Source organism: Rhinolophus sinicus, chromosome 2 (genome assembly GCF_057876585.1).
Source record: "Rhinolophus sinicus isolate RSI-liver-muscle chromosome 2, RSI-T2T, whole genome shotgun sequence".
In the NCBI taxonomy this organism is placed as follows: Eukaryota; Metazoa; Chordata; class Mammalia; order Chiroptera; family Rhinolophidae; genus Rhinolophus; species Rhinolophus sinicus.
Window position 1 is genome coordinate 71,552,962 of NC_142502.1, and position 21,812 is coordinate 71,574,773.

Genomic DNA, 21,812 nt, shown 5'->3' on the forward strand with positions numbered 1-21,812 from the left:
AATGAAATATTCCCTAGAAAATATAGAAATAAAGTTTCAATTTTTCAAAAAGCCAAGAAAAAAAAGAGAAATAGGGTGAAAAAGATAGAAGTAAACAAAAGATATGAAACGGAGACAAAAAGATTCAGCATCAAAATACCAGGAAAAGCAAACATCCTGCCACCCCTTAAAAAATAGAGGGGGAAAAAGCTTTGAAATATCCAAAGAAAATTCACCCAAACTAAGAAGCACGATTTTCTAGAAACTAGCCAAAATGTCCATTAAGTCCTCAACACAATCACTGGAAAAAAACACACACACACAAAAACACACCATGTCAAATTTAAGAACACCAGAAATAAAGATGCTACACATTTCCAGAGAAATAAGAGGAAAAAGGAGGAAAAAAACCATAGGTCATATGCAAAAGTTCATGAATCAAAATGCCTTCGGCAACACTGAAAGAAGTAACTCAACGCAATGCCTTTTAAATTCTGAAGGAAAATGATTTCCAACCTAGAACTCTGTACTTAGGCAAACTACCAACCCAAACAAGAGCAGTATGACCCAAGAGACAGCCACACTGAGTGCTGTCATCAAATATATCCACTATGCTTGGATCAGGTGAATCTGGCCTAGATTCTTATCTGAATTTGTCTTATTCTAACATTCATACTCACTAAGCATGTTTGCATATGAAGAGTACTTAAAAAGATATTATAAAGGGAATCTATAAAAGACAGTCTCAATTCCCAGTGCTACTGTACTTTAAACACATTAAAGGCTGACTACATATGCAATGCAGGAATACAAACTGAAAATAAACTAAGAATCATTGCAATCAGTTAAGCAAATTTAAAATTCTTGAGGGTGGCTGGTTAGCTGAGTTAGTTAGAGCGTGGTGCTAATAACACCAAGGGTGCCGGTTCGATCTCAACATGGGCCACAGTGAGCTGCGCCCTCCTTAAAGAAACACACACACACACACACACACACACACACACACACACACACGTTTCCCTGAAAATAAGACCTAGCCAGACAATCAGCTCTAGTGCATCTTTTGGAGCAAAAATTAATGTAAAACCTGGTCTTATTTTACTATAAGACCGGGTCTTAAATAATGTAAGACCAGGTCTCATAATTTTTGCTCCAAAAGACGCATTAGAGCTGATTGTCCATCTAGGTCTTATTTTCAGGGAAACGTGGTATAAGAAATTCCTTGTTATTCAGGAAAAGAAAGGGAATACTCTACAATACCCTATCATCAACTGAAAACTCTCATTTTTAGTATTTAATTGACAACTGATATTTTTAAAGTAAACACCCTAGTAATCTGTAGAAGTAATCTACAGAAGCACGAAGTAACCTATAGAAGGCAATCTGTAACCTTTCAGAGGAACTATGCTAACCTTCCATACATTCTTGTTGAAAGGTGAGAAGCATATCACCAAGAGGCTCTGGGGCGCAAACATTGTAGGCTAGAGTGACAAATACCTACACATCCATATTATTCTTTTCTTTTTTCATTATTAATTTCAGATGTACAAAACAATGTAATGATTTATACCCCTAACAAAGTGATAAACTCCCAAGTCTACTACCCACTGACACCACTGAGCTATTACAATACCATTGACTATATACTGTACTTCACATCCCAAGACTATATATACATGATATATACATATTTTTTTAAATTACAGTTCACATTCAATACTATTTTATATTAGTTTCAGGTGTACAGCGCAGTCCGTGGCCAGGCGTCCATACACCTTATGAGTGCTCCCTCCCCCATCAAATATAGCACCTATCTGACACCATACAGTTTTACAACATTTTTGACTCTATTCCCCACACTGCACTTCACATGCCCATGACTCTTTTGTAACTACCAATTTGTGCTTCCTAATCCCTTTACCTTTCTCCCACCTTTCTCCCCCATCCCTTGAACCCCCCTCCCATCTAGTAACCATCAGTTTTTTTCTATCTACCCTTATTTTGTTATTTTCGGGGAAACAGTATGAGTCTAATTCTGATTTGTTTGTTCATTTATTCTGTTCTTTAGATTCCACATATAAGTAAGATCATATAGTATTTGTCTTTGTCAGTCTGACTTATTTCACTTAGCATAATACCCTATAGGTCTATCCATGTTGTCACACATGGCAAGATTTTTCCCCACAACCGCAGTGATGATCCCAATAATGGCCACGTGCCATGAGTGGAACAACTAGATCCTTATCACAAAATATGAGCCATCACCCGCTATGTCACCATTACCTTAAAAAATTATCCTTTAAAAATTATAGCTGTAATAATTATATAATGTCTTCATTTATTATCTAGGATATTAGAAACTGAATACTAGCTAGCTACAAGTAATTTAGAGTTGGGCTGAAAGAACAGAAATAAGATATCAAAAAGGAAGAAAAAGAGCATTAAACAGGGTAAGAAGAACCCTTAATAAGGTACGAATAACGCTTAGTTCCACAGTCATTCATTCTGTTAACTTACTTATTTAGCCACCTATTATGTACCCCATATTGCTGGGTGCTGGGATATAATGGTGGGCAAAAAGAGACATGGATCTGGCCTCATGGATCTTTAAAACAGGAAAGCAATCACTTGGAATTGAGCACTAAACAAAATTGGCAAAAATCCCTGCCCTCCAGGATCTTAAATTCTCATTGGGGGTAAGACGGGGGCACGGATGTATCAAATTTGCCTTCTAAAAAGACTACTCTTTCATCTGGCCAGCAAGGCCCGTGGCCTTGCTGATCAAAAGAATGTTATGTGCACCTTTGGCACATACGCTTCAAACTGGCAACTTCTCTCATCTGTATCAGTGTGTCCTGAAGGCTATTAGCTTCCCTGGTGTCCAGACACTGAGAAAACTGGGCACCAGATAACAGTTGGCTTTGGCTGGCAAGTTTTGTGTGTACCTAGCACAATCTTTCATTGAGCACTTCAGTTTCATAAGAACTTATTTACACACCAGAATTCTCAAAAACATTTCAGCAAGGTTCCCTTTAGTCACTAGATTACCTTTGAAAAGGCCTTCCTAGAAAACATTTCCAAGTTAATCTTGTTCAGCTAGTTGTAGAGTATGAGAATTACTGAATTGTTATAATAGTGTATTATGCATCATTTAACACTAGTATTGAACTTTATTGTGAATATCTTGGTTTCATCAACAGTAAATATTCATTAACAATGGGGAGAAAATACCTACCACTAATTCCAAACTCATGACAAAGAAATAAAATAAGAAAACATCTCAAGATAACAAGATCTAAAAACTGACTACTTCAATTTAATTAGTAAGTCATTTTGATATTCATTCATTTATTTTTCATTGAATAGTTACTGAGCACCTAATATGTGCCAGTCACTGTTTCAGGCTTAGATATTAATGAGAAAATACAGAACTCTAATGTTTTGCAGTCTAAGACATCTTAGAAAAGAAAAAAGTCTAATCCAGCTATGATTTTAATAGTAGGTCCACTTGATCATAGCTACAGTCCTAATGACTGACCTTTTTTTTTTTTTATTGTACTTTCAAATATAACCTTAGGAAGCCCAATGTGCCAATGGGCATTTAAAACTAGGCCCATTACCACTTGATTCTTAGAAACAGCCTCAGAACACCAAAGCTAATTTCAATTTAACTGGTATAGCTAAGATTAACTTGCTAACAAAAAAGAGGGTAAAAAAATTAAAACAAATATTTTATTAATAAGTTTATTATATAGTTATTAAATATTAAAATATCATGTATAAGATGATTTGAAAAGTGACTATCAGGCAAATTACTCCAAATATATAAAACCTGAATTGTGAGAACTGGTTATATGATTTTGTTACAGATTTTCAGACAAGAATAATAAACTATATTTCTGATACAATAAACTGCTACATAAAATTTTACCACAAAACAGATTTGAATTTAGACATATTTCAAGTAATATATGTGGACAATCTATAATAAAACAATATGGCCAAAATGTAGACCATTCTAGAGAAAGCCATTCTTCAGAGACCAAACATCTCAGTTTACTTCAGAAGCTCAAAATTTATTTTATAGATGTTAAAATACTAGAATAGCATGATATTATCCCATGTGATTTAAATTTTCCATACACTGTAACTAATCTTATTTATTGTCCAATGATTATATTAGTGCTAGATCGAAAAGTTACTTTTTAAGATTGTTGGTCTTTCAAAAAAGTTTGTAAGAGGCTACAGACTTTAATTCATTTTCTCCATCAATGGACAATGTTGTTCCCCTAATAAATGGTTAATGAAAAGAACAAGCAAATTTTAAGAAACCAAGTTGGTCTTCAAACCAAAAGGTCTTCTCTAGAAGGATCCTGCCTGTGTAAAATAGCCTCACTCTGCTCAAGTTGAAACACTCTGTAGCTTAAATTGCAGGTCTTAGGTCAATGTTACTCAGATTTTTCAGGGTTGAGCAAAACCACCATCTAGATGGAACATTATACTAATCAAGGTGATAAGAAGTCTGAAAAATCCTTAACCTTTTAAACATGTCTATGACATCTCTGGCATTTTAACTATCCTAAAATGTTCCAAAATAGAAGTTGAAGATTGTCACCTACAATCAGCAGGATCATTTTAAGAGGTGACCGCAAAGTTCAACCCAATTCAGGCCACATAGTTCTCTTGAGATAAGAACTCATTAAATAGAAAAAAAAAAAATCTCAAATGCTGTGATCAGGAAGAATAAACTCTGACAGACATACAAATTAAAAAGGAAGGGTAGAAGGTATTGTTCTATTGTAATCTCTATCATTCTTTCATAAATGAGCCAACAAAATCTAGGATATTCAATAAACTCATGTAATTCATAATACTAAATGTTGTTGTTTTTTTAAACTCTAATAACTTGGGTTGTGTGTTCACACATACATCACACAAAAAGAACTGAAGACAACAGAATTTTTTTCTCACAGCTGGTATGAAGTTCAGTTCAGCTAGTCAAATACATCCAAAAGACAGACTGGGCAGGCACCAAAGCCTCACTAAAAGGAATACGTGGGTGAGCCTCAGTATAACAGGTCATCCACTATAGTCACAGCCATTATTCACAGCCAGTCAGCCTGAAGGTCAATCCCTCCCACTGACATGCCAACAGCAATCAAGGCTCAACTACCACAACAGGGCACACACAACCTATACAAGGAAAATGCCTGGACCACCAGCTCATGTGATCAGGGAGACTGTGCCACTTGACCCCACAGGACACCTACTACATAAGGGCACTCTGCCAAAATCGGGAGATGTAGCAGATTTACCTAATTCATAGAAACAAACACAAGGAGTCGGCAAAAATGAGGAAACAAACATGTCCTAAATGAAAGAACAGTACAAAACTCCATAAAAAAAAATTAAATGAAATGGAGACAAGCAATCTACCAGGTGCAGAGTTCACAACATTGATTATAAGGATGCTCAATGAACTTCGAGGGAGAGTAGATTAACTCAGTAAGAAATTTCACAAGCACATAGGAAATATAAAAATGAAGATGGGAAACATAAAAATGGAGATAGAAAACATACAAAAAAAGTGAGAAATGAAGAATACAATAATTGAAATGAAGAATGCATTATAGAGAATAAGCAGTAGATTAGATGAAGCAGAGGCTCAGAATCAGCAATTTGGAAGACAAGGTAGCATAAAACACTCAATCAGAATAGCAAAAAGAAAAAGGAAAAAAAAAAGAAATGAAGATAGCTTAAGGGGCCTCAGGACAGCATCAAGTGTACCAACATTTGCATCATAGGGGTACCAGAAAGAGAACAGAGACAGCAAGGGTTTGAAAACCTATTTGAAGAAATAATGATGAAAAACTTCCCTAACCTGGCGAAGGGAATAGACATACAAGTCCAGAAAGTACAGTGTCCCAAATAAAATGAACCGAAAGCGGCCCACGCCAAGACACATCATAACTAAAATGCCAAAAATTAACGACAAAGAAATAATCTTAAAAGCAGCAAGAGAAAAGCAGTTAGTTACCTACAAGGGAGCTCCCACAAGACTGTCAGCTGATTTCTCAACAGAAACTTCGCAAGCCAGAGGGATTGGCACAAAACATTCAAAGTGATAAAAAGCAAGGATCTACAACCAAGGTAACTCTACCCAGTAAGGCTATCACTTAGAATCGAAGGAGAGATAAAGAGCTTTCCAGACAAGAAAAAAGGAGTTCATCACCACCAAACCAGTATTATAAGAAACATTAAAGGTGTGTGGGGGAGTAGGACAGATAAAAAATATGTATAATAAAATGGCAATAATTATATACGTATCAATAATTACTTTAAATGTAAACAGATTAAACACTCCAATCAAAAGACATAACGTGGCTAAATAGATAAGAAAGTAAGACCCATACATATTATACCTACAAGAGACGCACTGCAGATTGAAAGATACCCACAGACTGAAAGTAAAGGGATGAAAAAAGATATTTCATTAAAATGGAAACAAAATATTAAAAAGCTGGGGTAGCAATACTTAGACAAAAACAGACTTTAAAACAAAGGCTATAACAAGAGACAAAGAAGGACATTTCATAATGATACAGGGATTAATCCAACAAGAGGATACAAGATTTGTAAACATTTATACACCCAACATAAAATCTCCTAAATAAAGGAAATATTGACAAACATAAAGGGAGAGATCAATAGTAATACAGTAATAGTAGAGGACTTTCACAACCCATTGGTATCAATGGATAGGACATCTAGACAGAAAATCATCAAGGAAACAGTGGCTTTACATGACACGTTAGACCAGATGGATCTAGTTGATATTCGTAGCACATTTCACCCCAAAGCTGCAGAATATACATTCTTTTCAAGTGCACATGGAACATTTTCCAGGACAGACCACATGTTAGGCCACAGAACAAGTCTCAACAAATTTAAGAAGCCTGAAGTCATATCAAGCATCTTCTCCAATCACAATGGTATGAAATTAGAAATCAATTACGAGAAGAAAACTGAAAAAACACACAAACACATGGAGGCTAAATAACATGCTACTAAACAACAAATGGATCAACAATGAGATTAACATCACTACTGAAGAGACCAACAGCCATCTCAAACTAATCATATCCTAAAATCAAGACCTCCCGTCTCCCCTTTCAAATCTATTCTTCTCATAGTCTCCTTCTCATTAAATGACAATTTCATCTTTACTCCTGCACATGCCAGTAACTTTGAAATCATCTCAATTGTCCTTTTGCTCTCACAATCTACATCAAATACTTCAGTAAATCCTGTTGACTAGCTTCAAATTATATCCAGAATCCGACCAGATCTCACCAAAGCAACCAATTCCACCTTGATCATAGTCAACATCATCTCTCACCAAGATCACTATAGTAGTTTCTGACTAGTTTTCCTGCTTCCTCTCTTGCCTACACAGAGTCAGTTCTCAGTTTGATCCTTTTATAACCTATGTCATATCATCTCTCTGCTCAACACTCTCCATATGCTTCCCATCTCATTCACACAAGTCTAACTCTTACGGTGGCCCACAAGACCCTTCATAAATTATCCCCCATCCATCCACCCAAAACCAGCACATCCTAACACCCTTCCCCACTTTGTTTTTCCTATAGGACTTCACATTTGACATACCTATATATTTTACTTATTTAGAATATAGGCATCTTCAATCCAGGGACTTTGTTCACTGCTATGAATGTAGAAGCCCAGAACAGAGGTTGGCACGATATAGGTATTTATTAAATTGACCAATTAATTTTATAGTCCTGACAACTATGAAATAGTGTTACTGCAGTGAGATAAGAAACCGAAAGCAGAGAAACCTGACACTTTAGTTAGCCTACGCGAGTTCCATCACAGCAAATATAAACCTTCTATCAGACTTTTAAAAATACTGACAATAGACTAAGGAGAACTACGTGTACAAGAAGGCCCTTGAGGGACCTTTTCAGCAGCATCCAGGTCCTGGTTCCTCTTGATTTTGTAAGGGAACATACCTCATGATATGTGCTTCTGAAAAGTAGTGTTGATCTGTTCATATTCGTTCAGCCTCATACCAATTCTGAGTTTTCTTTGCTTAAAGCTGATGTCACATGTCTCATGTGACTCAATATAAAGCAAACACGAATCCAAGAAAAAGAAGGTAAATGTTCACTGCTAGCTGGTATTCCCACTTTGAAGTGGGGATATGAAGCATCGTTTGACACAGTTGAGCTCATTATTTACTGAGATGGGGCTATAATAAAACGTTCTTAATAACTATAAAGGCTTTCAGGAAGCAGTTTCAACAGGGCATACATACATTGTTAACTTTTAATTAAGAGTCATAGAGTAAATATTACACTTGACTCCTCCAAACACTTGAGTTTAAAAAAAAAAACAAAGCAAGTACAATAGAATCAACAAATCTTCTTCACAAAATTAGTCCTCAACCAAGTGTCCCAGTATGAATGAGTGGAAGCCTTAGAGTCAATCATATATTGTTATTGTTTAATAACATTTTCCAACCCCTGTTGGTAACAGTTAATTTCACAAGCTTTGGAAAGACAAACTGGAAAACATTTATGGACTTCAGGAATACTTTTTCTTTCTCAACTACCAACCACCAGTAGGACAGGGAAACATTAGAACACTAAAATTTTAAGTTTCTAACAAATCCATTCTGAAATAACTCCTATAGAAAATACTAATGATTCACTTAATTTCATTTGGTTTTTTTTTTTTTTTTTTTTTTTTTTTAGTTGGGTGCAGCTCACAGAGGCCCATGCTGGGATCAAACCGGCAACCTTGGTGTTCTTAGCACCACACCCACTTTTTCTCACTTTTATTACTGGAAGAACTATACCTGCAAAATGTGAATTCTTCAGTACATAATGTCACACACTTATGGGGGGAATGTTTGGGGAGAGTAGAGTCTCAAGGGGGCTGTGAATCATGAAGCAGCATTATTACAAAAGCAGCATTCTACAAATATTCACCAAATTCCTATTATGTCAGACAAACCACCAAAAAAAAAAAAAAAAAAAATTAGTATTTCTCCTCCTCAACAAAAAACAAAGGCACATTTTTTCCTTAAAAAAAAAAAAAGGCACATACAGAAATAGATCTTAAAACTCCAAAAATTACAGTTATCTCCCATTGCCATTAAAAGAATTCAAGCTAATTATTTTGGGAGTGGGGGTAGAATAACTAAAGTGAGTACCCTAACACAGGTGGGGGGGCACTGTTCCTAAGCACACTAAAGTGGGTAAAGTTAGTCTGTACCACCTTTTGTTTCATCTTTGCCCCATCTGAGAACAATAACTTAGCCACACACACACACACACACACCCTCCAAAAAAGGGCAAAAATCAACACGTAAGGGCGATCTTAATTCCTTAAGATGAAGATTCAAACCCCCAGCTATACAAACCTCACTTGTTAGTAAGTAAATTATGTGGGCAGAGGAAAACAAAGCAAATTTGTTTTTGCTTTATAAATAATCTACATTTGCTTGACTTATTAACTCCCTAGGGCTAATAGTTTCTTTAAATATTAATTTGAACATTTCAAACATTGATGATATTCACTATGTTCACATTGCTTTTTCTGGGTTTATCCTCCTTGTCCTTCTCTCACCTACAAACATCTGTGTTCTTCCCTGGCCGAGGAGTTTCATCCAGATAAATAACAGACCAAAGTAAAACACTCTTATATGGGAGCGTTAAGACAGGATCACTGACGGCCTAACTGAAGTCAACCAGGAGAACTGATACTTTAGAGATACAGAGAGCAATTTAGGCAGGATCTTGAAGTTCCAAGGATTTCAACAAAAAGAGAATTAGGGAGGAGTATTCTAGACAAATGGAATGGCAAAAGCAGAAATTCAAAAATGTGAAACCAACTGAAGGAGGAGGACAAAAAAAAACAGAAGCTCGGTGGAATGGGAAGCTGGAAAGGCAGATCCATACCAAAGTATAAGGGCCTTAGCTCTAATTCTTCATTCTACGGGCAACGGAGAGCCATCTGATTAGATACTCATGTTAGAAAATCACTGTGTTCTGACAGAAGGGATTGTATGTAAGAACACAAGTGATGAGAGGGAAAAAAAAAACACGTCAAAATTAGGGCAGTATCAGAGAATGACAGAATGGGATAAACACCAGATAGCAGCAAAAAAATTGTGAATGCATGGATGAACAAACAAATAAACTGAATAGGTTTAATACCTCACTGGGTGTTTCAAACATAATTAAAATAAAAATACTGTATGAAAAATGTAATCCCTTACGTGTAAATATTATTAATTCACCATTAATTTTATGAGACTGTCTCATAAGTCCACTAAATAGCAAATTCAGTATGACAATCATATTTTAAGGTTATTAGTAACTGGATTTTTCTGATTGTTACAACAACTGGATTTTTCTGATTGTTACAATCTATTGGACTGTAACTAGCCCTCAAATCAGATACGTATATTCATTGCTTGCCATCCAACATAGCATTTCACACAAATGTGTTGGATAAACAAAAGTAAGGAAATAGAGTACCATAATAAATTCTCAAGACATGATTAAAAAAATAATTTTACCAAATAGTTGGCAAAGGATAGGTGAGTCAAAATTTTTTAAAGTAGATTTCAGTAAAAAGTGGATTTATAAGTAACCATATAAATCACTATTATGGGAATTTCTCTGAGTGGAAAAGTCAGCTTGGACTTGATTTTTCACAGCAAGACTTCAGACAAACACAATTTATGTGCTACTATTATTCCTTATTTAAAAAAAGTGTTTCATAAAACCATAATGGTTTTGTCAAGGCATTTAAAAAGTTAACCAAATAGCTAACTTTTCACAAAAAATAATCAATGTAAAGTGTAAAATAGTGATTATGTGATTCAAAGCTTCATACATCTTCCCAGCTCATAAAGCATGACATTGCAAAGGAATGCTATTTATAGGATTAAAGGGCTTCAGTTTTCCTAAACAGAGTTGCAAGTAAGCAAACTGTTTTGATTTGTTTTTTAAGTAGATCTTACAATGAAAACCTTCTCCTCTACTGCACTTTGGGCATTTTGCCTTTATTCCTAACCACCAATGTAGCTATGAATGGTTTCTTTTAAAGCTGCTGCTTTCAACCTACATCAAAATCCAATCTTGAGTTTTTACAGCACCAACTTTATTTATAAAGTCCCTAGTTAAGGTCAATTGAATCCAAAATCCGAGAGTAGTTCAAGCACTCAGTTACTATTTTTATACATACATCTTTTGGACTTAATTACACAGTGATTATTCAACAATTAAAATTCAACTCAGCTACAATTCGGTCTCAGTTCCCAAGAATTACCATCCTAGAATAGAATCCATTAGAACTATTGAGTACTCTTCCTGAAGGAAGAATTTCTTCACATTCATGGTTTGAGCCTGCTTTACTTCCTTCAGTTTAGTTGTTCGTTAAAGTAGTATGAGGTACAATTTTCTAACAATTTGCATTCAATACTGATAGTGTTTTATGAAGATATACTTTATATTAAATATTTCATTAAAGTGATATAAGAACAAGGTTTGTTAGGCCAAATATACTACTAAAAAAGGTTTATATAAGCAACAGTGGGGGTTGGGAGGTGCCTCTCCCCTCTTCCTGACCCAGCCCCATGCTTTGCATGGTTGCTCTCTAGGCCTGCTGGCCAGCTGTCATTCTGGCACTTCCTTTCACTGCTCTCTCCTGGATGTATACTGGAGTCCTTTCATGTCCCAAAGTGTCTTTATTCTACCTTCGTTAATTCTAGGTTGAAAGTCATTTTTCTTAAGGATTTTAAAGGTATGACAAGTATTTTAGTGTCCAGAACTACCCGGCTTTCAGATTCTGATCATTTTATATACTCCGTCTTTGTTTCTCACCTCTAAGCTACACGCATAAAGGATCTTGCCTTAATGGGTGTTCCAAACTTCCGCGATAAAATGGCTAACTGTGCTACTATGCTTGCATTCATTGTGCTACACACACTACGAGTACATTCAGTCTGGAGGCACAAGTCATACACAGCTGAGGAATGTTCTCATATTATTTCTATTATTTCTTTTAAAATGTCTTCGCTGTTCTTTGTTCTCGCTTTCTAAGAGCTCTATAATTTCGGGTCTCTAGCAAGACAGTTAAGGAACTGGAGTTCTAACCTCCTCACATACAGCCTTTCAACCAACCCCACTGTCTTTAGCCCTGAGTCGTCACCCCCACCTTCCTGTAGTACTGAAATCTCCAAAACGAAGCCTCTGATCTCCTCTGGTCGGTTTTCCCCTCTGCAAGAACTTAAATATACATTCCTCCGCTTAACCAGTCAGATGATACTCCTCTCTTCAAATCTGCTGAAATCCTTTACCCACTATTACCTTCTTCTAGTCTCTATCCCCTTGTAAATTTATACCTTTTTTAAAAAATTCCTGCACTATCATTTTAATAAAGTGTCAGAAGAGGAAGAAAAGATAAATGTATGCAAACAGGAAACGCATATTTAACAAGGAAAAACATTTTTGTAGAATAATTCACTGTTATTTTCATCATTGCATTGGGAATGTTTAATGAAGCTTATTAATCTGAAAATTTCACATATGAAATTTTAATCATTGCTCTTTAATAAGCCTCAATACTTTATTTACATAGTTATTCCTTATTTAAGAGTTTTTTAACTTAATATTTAGAAGTTTGCCATAAAATGCATTTCAGGTTAAGTGAATTATGTTCTCTGATTTGTATTCTCACTAACTTTTAATATAAAATTGGAAATGGTTCCCTCAGAGGAAAAAGGTTTAACCCTAGGGTAGAATAAAATCATATACGATCTTTTAAATTTTAAAATCATCATGAAAATAAAATAAGTTTCATAGAAATGTTAACAGAAATACTCAAATGTATATAATAGATGAGAAAACACAATAAGAGAAAAATATAAGTACCCAAAGCTAGCAGAACCCTTACTACTGCTCAGCATTCTTCATTTATTTTATCCACCACATGGCCACAATCCCACAAAAGGCCTCCAACATCAGTGTTTTTTACTTTATTTCAATACTGACAAACACTACATTCTAAATGAAGAGTCTACAGCTGAATAAAAACAGATGTAGAAATATCCAAGAAACTTCATAGAAGCTCTACCACTTTGATAAGCTTGAGAGAAAACACCTGTTATTTTTTGGAATAATGACAAAAATACATTTTGGGGATCCTACTTTCTGTGGCACAAATTCTCCTCTTTAAACTTTGCAGAAAATAATTATACAGTCCAATTTGTCTTCAAATAATCTAATATTTTGTTTACAAATATTGATAATCCATATTATTTATCATCCAGGGTACCGCATTTAACATCTAAAAAGCAAAATCACTTAAAACATGCTAGATTGGATCAAGCCATGAAATAAATCCACCTTAACCCCAAACTTAGAGCCAAATAACAACAGGTATACAAACTCTTCAAAAGAATATCAGAATTTGGCTATTTTTACAATCTGAACAATCAATGAACCATGCTGTTGTATTCATTTCCAAATACAAAAACAAAGGTCAGGAATAGTTAAGTGACTCATCCACAGACACATAACACAGAGCACTAAGACAAGGCTCTCCTTTGTCATCTATTTGCTTTCAATTAAACTGTGCCAACACTTCTACATTCTTTTAAAAATCTGTTTCTATCAGAGCTCCCTGGTAGAAATATTATGCTAGAAGAAAATTCTGCATTTTAATATGTATTACATAACATCCCATTTTTGTTCCCCAAAAAAGGATTCAAGTATGCACTACAACATATACTGCTGAAAGCCATTTAGACATAATTAGCAGTTAGTGGGGCTCAAAAGAAATCTTTTAAAATGTTCAACCCAAATGCTTCTGTTTTACAAGTATTCAAACAGATCCTTGTAAAAGATCAGAGTGGAAATTTTTCTGTTTTCATTCTTAAATCAGCTGAAAAATCAGTCTCCTTGATAGAATACTTTTTACTAATGGAATAAGCTCAAGAGGAAAGGATCTTAGCAGAATCTTTGTTTTATTACTGAAGTCCCAAAATTTGTTATCACTTAGCATAGCACATCTTACTACATTTTGAGCACAAACTATTATAATTTTAATAATTTTCAGGTACATAATCAGGCTTCACAGCAATTACAATTTAATCACAGCATTAACAAGTTCATAAACATTATACACACTAAGTTCATTAATCCTTTAAAACATTAAATCTTACCTAGAAAAATCCACAACTGAGCCACAGATCAAAATAAGAAATTCAACACTCCAAAATTTTCTAATTGCATCAATTATTTTTCACAATTAAAAATATAGCTATTGTGCTATTGTAGGGGGAAAATAAATCTAGTAATTAAAAATGTCCCAACAGCTACATAATTATATCTGTACTTAATTTATAATTTACTCATAACCACAAAAAAATGCCAGAAACTTATACACCAGTGATGAGCTCCTATAAAAATTAATGGGATCAAGTATTCAATCTTGTAATCTGAAAAATGCAAATTAAAATGAGATTTTTGCCTACAGAATTAGAAAAAACTTACTGTAATAACCAACGCTAAAGAAGTTATTACAGTGGAACTTATATCTCTCTAAGCATTGTGGTGAAAAATGTAAACTGGTATTATAATTTTGAAAAGCAACATGGTTATATGCGTATGTCAAGAGTCTTAAGAATGTTTAGATTTTTTGATCTATTATTCTTATTTCTAGGCAACTATACTTAAGAAAATAGTCAGAAGTCCACCTGAAGTGGGACTTAAAAAACAAAGAAGAAGAAGGAAAAGAAAGAGGAGGAGAAAAAGAAGAAAACAAACAGAAAAAGAAATTTAAAAACTTAGAAACAAGCTAAATATTTAATACTAAAGAATAATTAACTAAATAATAGTACTGTATAATTAAGCATTTAAGGAGTCAACAACCACGGGTTTGATTATTCAGTAAGAGCTACTCTGCAAAAACTTGGCATATACTGGTGATTTATAAGAGGGTAATACCTACTTAAAATTTATTGTAAAGATTAAATGAAATACCATATATCTCGACAATTCTAATATGCACTTTTTTCACATGCTAACATATTTAAAACTAGGATGCATTTAGTAATCAATGGTGTGTCATTACTTATGTGTTTTGTTTTTTTCTTTTTCAGCAGCGTGTGTGGTGTGTGCCACTGATTTGGCTGCAACTCCTGGCAACCATATGAATGAACGGTGTCCACAGTGTCCTGTCCTCACAGCTCTGTCAGCTCCTGCAGACTCATGCCTATGGCTTCTTTTATGGAATCAACCTATCTCATATTTGGTCTTCCTTTCTTCCTGCTGCATTCTATTTTTCCCAACATTACTGTCTTTTACAAAGACACTTCTCACTTCTCATGATATGCCCAAAATAGGACTTCAGTTTTGTCATTTTTGCCTCCAGCAATGTTTTGCATTGTTTCAGACTTAATTTGCTCTAGGACCCACTTGTTCATTTTTCTGGTGGTCCAGGGTATGCAAAAAGTTCTCCATCAGCATCATATTTTAAATGAGCACATTTTTTTTTCCTATCAGCCTACTTCACTGTCCAACTTTTGCATCCATACATAGCAACTGAGGAGATGAGGGTATGGATGGCCTTAGCCTTGGTCTCTAATGACACATCTTTGCTCTTGATGATCTTTCCTAATTCTCTAATGCTGCCCTTCCAAGTCTCAGCTTTCTCTTTATGTCTTGGCTGCAGTCTCCACTTGAATTAATGTCTGACCCATGGTAAGCAAAATCTTTAACAATTTCAATGTCTTCATTCTCTATGTTGTGTATTTCTTCCATAGTCATGATTTTTGTCTTCATGTTCAAATGTAGCTCTGCTTTGGCACTTTTCTTTGTTTGCTTTCAACAAAAGTCGTTTCAAATCATTGCTTCTTTCTACCAGTAAAATGGTTTCATCTGCCTATCTTAAGTTATTCATATTCTATAGATGTTCACTCCTCCTTCCTCCGAATCTAGTTCAGCTTTCCGTATAGTATGTTCTTCATGCAAATTAAACATATAGGCAGATAAAATGCACCCTGGTCTCTGACACCTTCACCGACAGGAAGCCAGTTTGTCTCTCCATATTCTGGCCTTACAGTGGCTTCCTGTCCACCAAACAGGTTACACCTTAGGACAATCAAGTGCTGAATGAAGCACAACCTTCTCTTTCAGAGCAACACATAGCTTTTCATGATCCATGCAGTCAAAGGCTTTATTGCAGTAAAGCCATAGATTAACTTTCTTCTGAAATTCTCTGGAGAACTCCAGTATACAATAAATGTTCATAATTTGATCTCAAGTGCTTCTTCCTCTTCTGAATTCAGCTTGAACATCAGGCGTTTCCTGCTCCACACAAAGGGAGAACCTTTGTGCTGCACCTCAAGCATCACTTAACTTGCATGTAAAATCAATTTTGAGCAATGCTCCTAAAAGTTATTGTACTCCTTGGCATCTCCTTTAAGATTGTGATAAAATAATTGTGCACCTTAGAATTGATGGTTACTAGAGTAGAATTCAGATTCAATGAAACCTGGTAATGGATTAAAGAGCCTGGTACAAATTTGAAAAACATACTATATTTTGAGATTCGTGACTTAAAACTAGTCATCTATATAGCAAGTGAGTCTACAGCATCTTTCCTCAGTTCATCAGTTGTATCTACTTTTAACATACAGAGTAAATCTATTACTGTTTTTAGTTAAAGTGCATATTGCCTATAAAGGAACATCATACTGCCTTAATTTTTTTCATTTGTTTAATAGCATGGCAAACGCTAATTTCTTTACTTTCTCTAGACTCCTTTCTCAGGTCCACACTTTCCATCCATTTTCAACTACCCCATGTTCCCCAAGTACTATAGGCTGATCGATCACCACACCTCTGCTCAAATAGCTTCTGCTGATAAAATCATTTCAGAACAAAGTTCTGGCATCCCCTTTCTCCAAGGTTTCTTCTGCCTCAGCCCAATCTCTTCCCATGACTCTTTCTCATCTTTCTTCCTACTTTATCCTACATACCCTCTTCCAACAAAGCCTGAGAAAATGTTATTACTAATATTTACTTCTGTCCTTCTTACTAAACTCAAGCACCCTGAAGATGGGGATCACTCCCACTCACCTATGTATCCCTAAGCCAAGGATGTAATTTGCATATATCCTTTAGCATGCACCACAGACAATTTGCAGAACTAACTGTATCTTGTATACTCCAGAAATATTCAAATAGGCATCAGAAACAAATGTTTATATCACAAAAACAAAACATAGTTCAACTTTTCTTATATATTTCATTTATCAGCATTTTATCAAAAGAAAATGGTTGAGGAATTAATATGACACATCTTATACAGCCTTCATGCAAAGAATTCCACAACTCATCTTGAAGGTAGAGCAACCTTAATAATAAAATTCATAAATAATAGATATAAAAATCCTAAACGTAATATTAGCAAACCAAGTCTAGTAATGAATTAAAAGTACCAGATATCACAACCATATTTCCTTTATTCCAGGAAATCAACTTTGTTTTAATAGTCAAAAAAATAAATAAATGAAAAGACACTCAGAATTATTATGGATGGCAAAGAAACACAGGAAAAGATGTTCAATACTATAATCATTAGAGAAATGTACATTGAAACCACAATGAAATACTACTACACAGCCATTAGAAAGGCTAACATTTTAGAAACTGACAATACTAAATGTTAGCAAGGAGGCAGAACAACTAGAACTCACATATATTGCTTACCATACTACATGAAATCCTACTCCTAGGTATTTACCCAAGAGAAACATCCACACAAGGACTTATATCTGAATGTTTATAGCAGTTTCTTTCATAATTGCCACAAACTGGAAACAATTCCAATATCCATCAACAGATGAATGGATAAGCAAATATCTAAATAGTGTAAGATTCCATTTATGTGAAATGGCAGAACAGGTAAAACTAACCTAAAATGACAGAAATCAGGTAAGATCAGGGGCTGAGGAAGGGGAATAGAATAGACCACAAAGGGGAAGGAGGGGACTTTTTGGGGAAACAGAACTATCCTAAATCTCAAACTGTACACTTCTAAAGAAGTGAATTTTACTTTATGTAAATTATACCTCCATAAACTTGACTTTTAAAAAAATCAATCATTAGAATTCACCACATTAAAAGTATAAAATTCAACAGTCAACTGTGATTTTTCTTTAAAAACCCCTAGAAAACCAGGAAGGAAGGGTATATTCCTTAATCTGATCTAAATGTCTACAGGAAAAAAAAAGTCACAATTATCAGTAAAGGACAGAAAGCTTTTCCTTTAAAAACAGAAACTAGGTAAGGATGCCTGTTACCACCACTTCTATTCAACACTATACTTGAGATCTTAGTTGGTGCAATAAGGTAAGAAAAAGGAGAAAAAGATATAAAGATTGGAAAGAAAGAGATAAAACTGTCTTATTTGCAGTCATGACTGCATACAAAGAAAATAGTTTTTTAAATTTACAGATAAATTATAATAAATGAGTTTAATAAGTGTGGGCTATAAGATCAATGTACAGAAATGAATTATATTCCTATATACCAACAATAGTTTAAAATGTTTTTAATAGCATTTACAATAGCATCAAATATCTAGCCATAAATATAATTTTAAAACATGTGCATCTCCCCAAAGATACTTATTAATTATAAAGCAGAAAACAGTAACTTTACTTGTAAGGAGACAGACAGCACCTTAACCAATCAAAACTCTGGAGAGCAGACACCCCCAATTCCAAGATGGCATCAGTTGTACCGTTCAAGGAGAAGAAAGTCATGGATGTCAAAATAGGGGACCTGCCAAGGTGGATACTGATACAGGATTTCATCCTTAAAGGCACTGCTGGAGCGTTTCAAAGAGGTTATTACTGGTATTACAAGTATGTCAATGTGAAGAAAGGGAGCATCTCTGGGGTTTCTGTGGTACTGACAGCTTATGTGCTTTTCAACTACTGCTGTCCTTACAAGGAACTCAAACATGAGCAGTGACGCAAGTACCACTGAAGAGGGCTCAGTGAAGAGGGCACACTCCGCATTCCTGACCATGACCTTTGCCCAGCACCCCTGCATCCTTTCATATCATAACTAACACCTAATAAAAGATGACTGGCTCTGGCCTCTTCAAAAAACAAAACAAAACAAAACTCTGGTCAGTACATCATACCATATCTGTGGTATTCCTGCCAAAATGTATAATCTAAATCTCACCACGAAGAAATATCAAACAAACCCAAATAGACAGGCTTTGTACAACATAATTAGCTTAAATTATTCAAAAATGTGAAGGTCATGAAACACAGAGGAACATAAGGAATTGTTCGAGGTGACAGGAGACAAAGCAGCATGACAACTGAATGCAACACATGACCCTGGATGTACTTTTGCTATGATTATTTGGGACAATTCGTGATTGCTGAATAAAGTCTGCAAATTTTAAATGATAAGTGTTCCCCTGATCACGTGGGAGAATTATTTTCTTATTAGGAAATACACACCGAAAGGGTTTAGCAGTAAAAGAGGTTTAAGTCTGCAACTTACGTTAAAAAAATTCTAAGGGAGAGGGAGAGGGGGAGGGGGAGGGGGAGGGGGAGGGGGAGGGGGAGGAGGAGGAAGGGAGAGGGAGAGAGGGAGAGAGGGAGAAGGGGGGGAGGGAGAGAGAGAGAGAGAGAGAGAGAGAGAGAGAGAGAGAGAGTGTGTGTGTGTGTAAAGAGGAAGAAGGATAAAGAAAATGCAGTAATGTGTTCATTTAAGGAATCTGGGTGAAGGGTACACAGGAATTTTTATAAAGTACTCTTACAACTCTTCTGAAAATCTGAAATCAGAGCAAATTAAAAGTTAAAAAGAAAATATATGTAATGTAAGACTAGAGAGAAACCTATGAAATTATAAATCACTAAGAGAAATTAACAAAGACCTAAGTAAACGAAGCAATACACTGCGATCCGGGATGAGAAGACAATGCTCCCCAAAGTGATCTCTAGGTTCAATGCAACTTGAATTAAAATTCCAATAGATTTTCTTTTCAGAACTTACAAGCTGATTCTAAAATTCATACAGAACTCTTAGGGCCGAGAATAACTAAGACAATCTCAAAACTAAATGGGAAAATGAGATTTACTATAAAACTACAATAATAAGTGTAGTCATGGCTCATGAATAGACAAACCAATGAAACAGAACAAAGATTAGTACATATGCTAATATACTTGATTTACAACAAAAGTAGCAACGCAGGAAAAAAACTACATTTTCAATAAATGCTACTAGGGAAACTAGTTATACATTCAGAAAAAAATTAAATTTGAGACCTATCTCACATCATACACAAAAATTATACACAGATGGGTTGTAAATCTACATGTGAAAGGCAAATAATAAAGCTTCTGGAAGTTTACACAGATTATCTTCATGATCTCAGAGTAGGGAAGAACTTAAAACAGGGAGTAAAAATTAACCAAAAAGAAAAAGATGCCTAAATCTGACAAATCAAGTATTTGTATTCTTAATTATTACACCATTACTTTCTCCCAAAGAAGTTACTTTAGCAGAATTTTCAGCTTTTCTTATAATGTTGCTATGACTTTCTACCTTAATATGAGAAAGGTGACTACCCTGTGCTTCAAAATATTAACTTGTGGAAAATCACATATGAACCAACGCAACTTCCACCTTATAGTGAACTCGTTCCTTTGTTTACCCAGCAATAAAATAGATTGGATTTTTACATTTCTCACTCCCTTTTTCTGAGATGTAGGAGCCCGGTGTATTGTTGGCACTCAATAAAATAATCATTGAATTCACGACTAGATGAATATTTGAAAATTTACATTTAGTTAATGAAAAATGTTATACATATGACAAATCCATATTTGGAAAGTAAACGTGTGCATTGAATTCTAATGCATAATGAATTACAAAGTGACTCCTTACATAATTATACTCATGCCTCCTCCAGCAGTTCCAAGGGTTCACAAATTAAACAAAAAGTGGCTTTCAGTTTGTCTCTGACCGAATCAAACTACAGCAACAATCTTCAAACTACAGCAAGTCTTCCATGTCAAGCAGACTGGTACTTTATTCCTCTGCTCCGCCCTCTTCCTTTTTCTTTTCCTCCTTAAAGTACAAACTTCTCTTTCACTCTGCTCTGATCCTTACTGTCACGTCCCATGGTCTGTTGGTTTTCCCCAGCCTGATCCTACTATTTCACCCCTTATTCTGGCTTTCAACTTCACCTCCAGTCTCTGTGTCCAACCATATTTCAAACTTCTCTCCTTAATCCCCAGCCCCTCAAATAAAGTCACCCCTATTCAAGATCTGTCAATCCACTCATACAAAAGGTCCTTCTACCATGATCTTACTGAAAGCAAACTCGGATGAACAAGAACGATATTCAAACTTCTTCCCTCTATCCCTTCACCTTTAAGCAGAAATACTGTGTTTCCCTGAAAATAAGACCGGGTATTATATTAATTTTTACTCTGAAAGACGCATTAGGGCTTATGTTCAGGGGATGTCACCCTGAAAAATCATGCTAGGGCTTATTTTCCGGTTAGGTCTTATTTTCGGGGAATCACGTCATGACTTCTCCCTAAAACACAACCTATGTTTTTGCTCTCCCTGACTTAGATGATTCACAAATGTAAATAAAATTCAAGTAACTGTGTTTCAATCTAGATGATAATTCCCAACTCTTTCAAAAATGCTGGCAAACACTAAATGACCAAAACTGACTATAAA

The 21,812-nt window shown here is 35.1% G+C and overlaps 1 protein-coding gene and 1 pseudogene across 9 annotated transcripts in view; one reads left to right on the forward strand and one right to left on the reverse strand.

Moving 5' to 3' along the window:
- Positions 1–21,812, reverse strand: part of MYO6 (myosin VI) — a 136,653-nt gene that overhangs the window by 89,239 nt on the left and 25,602 nt on the right. The window lies entirely within an intron of this gene.
- On the forward strand, positions 18,816–19,079 carry LOC109446305 (ATP synthase F(0) complex subunit f, mitochondrial pseudogene; annotated as a pseudogene).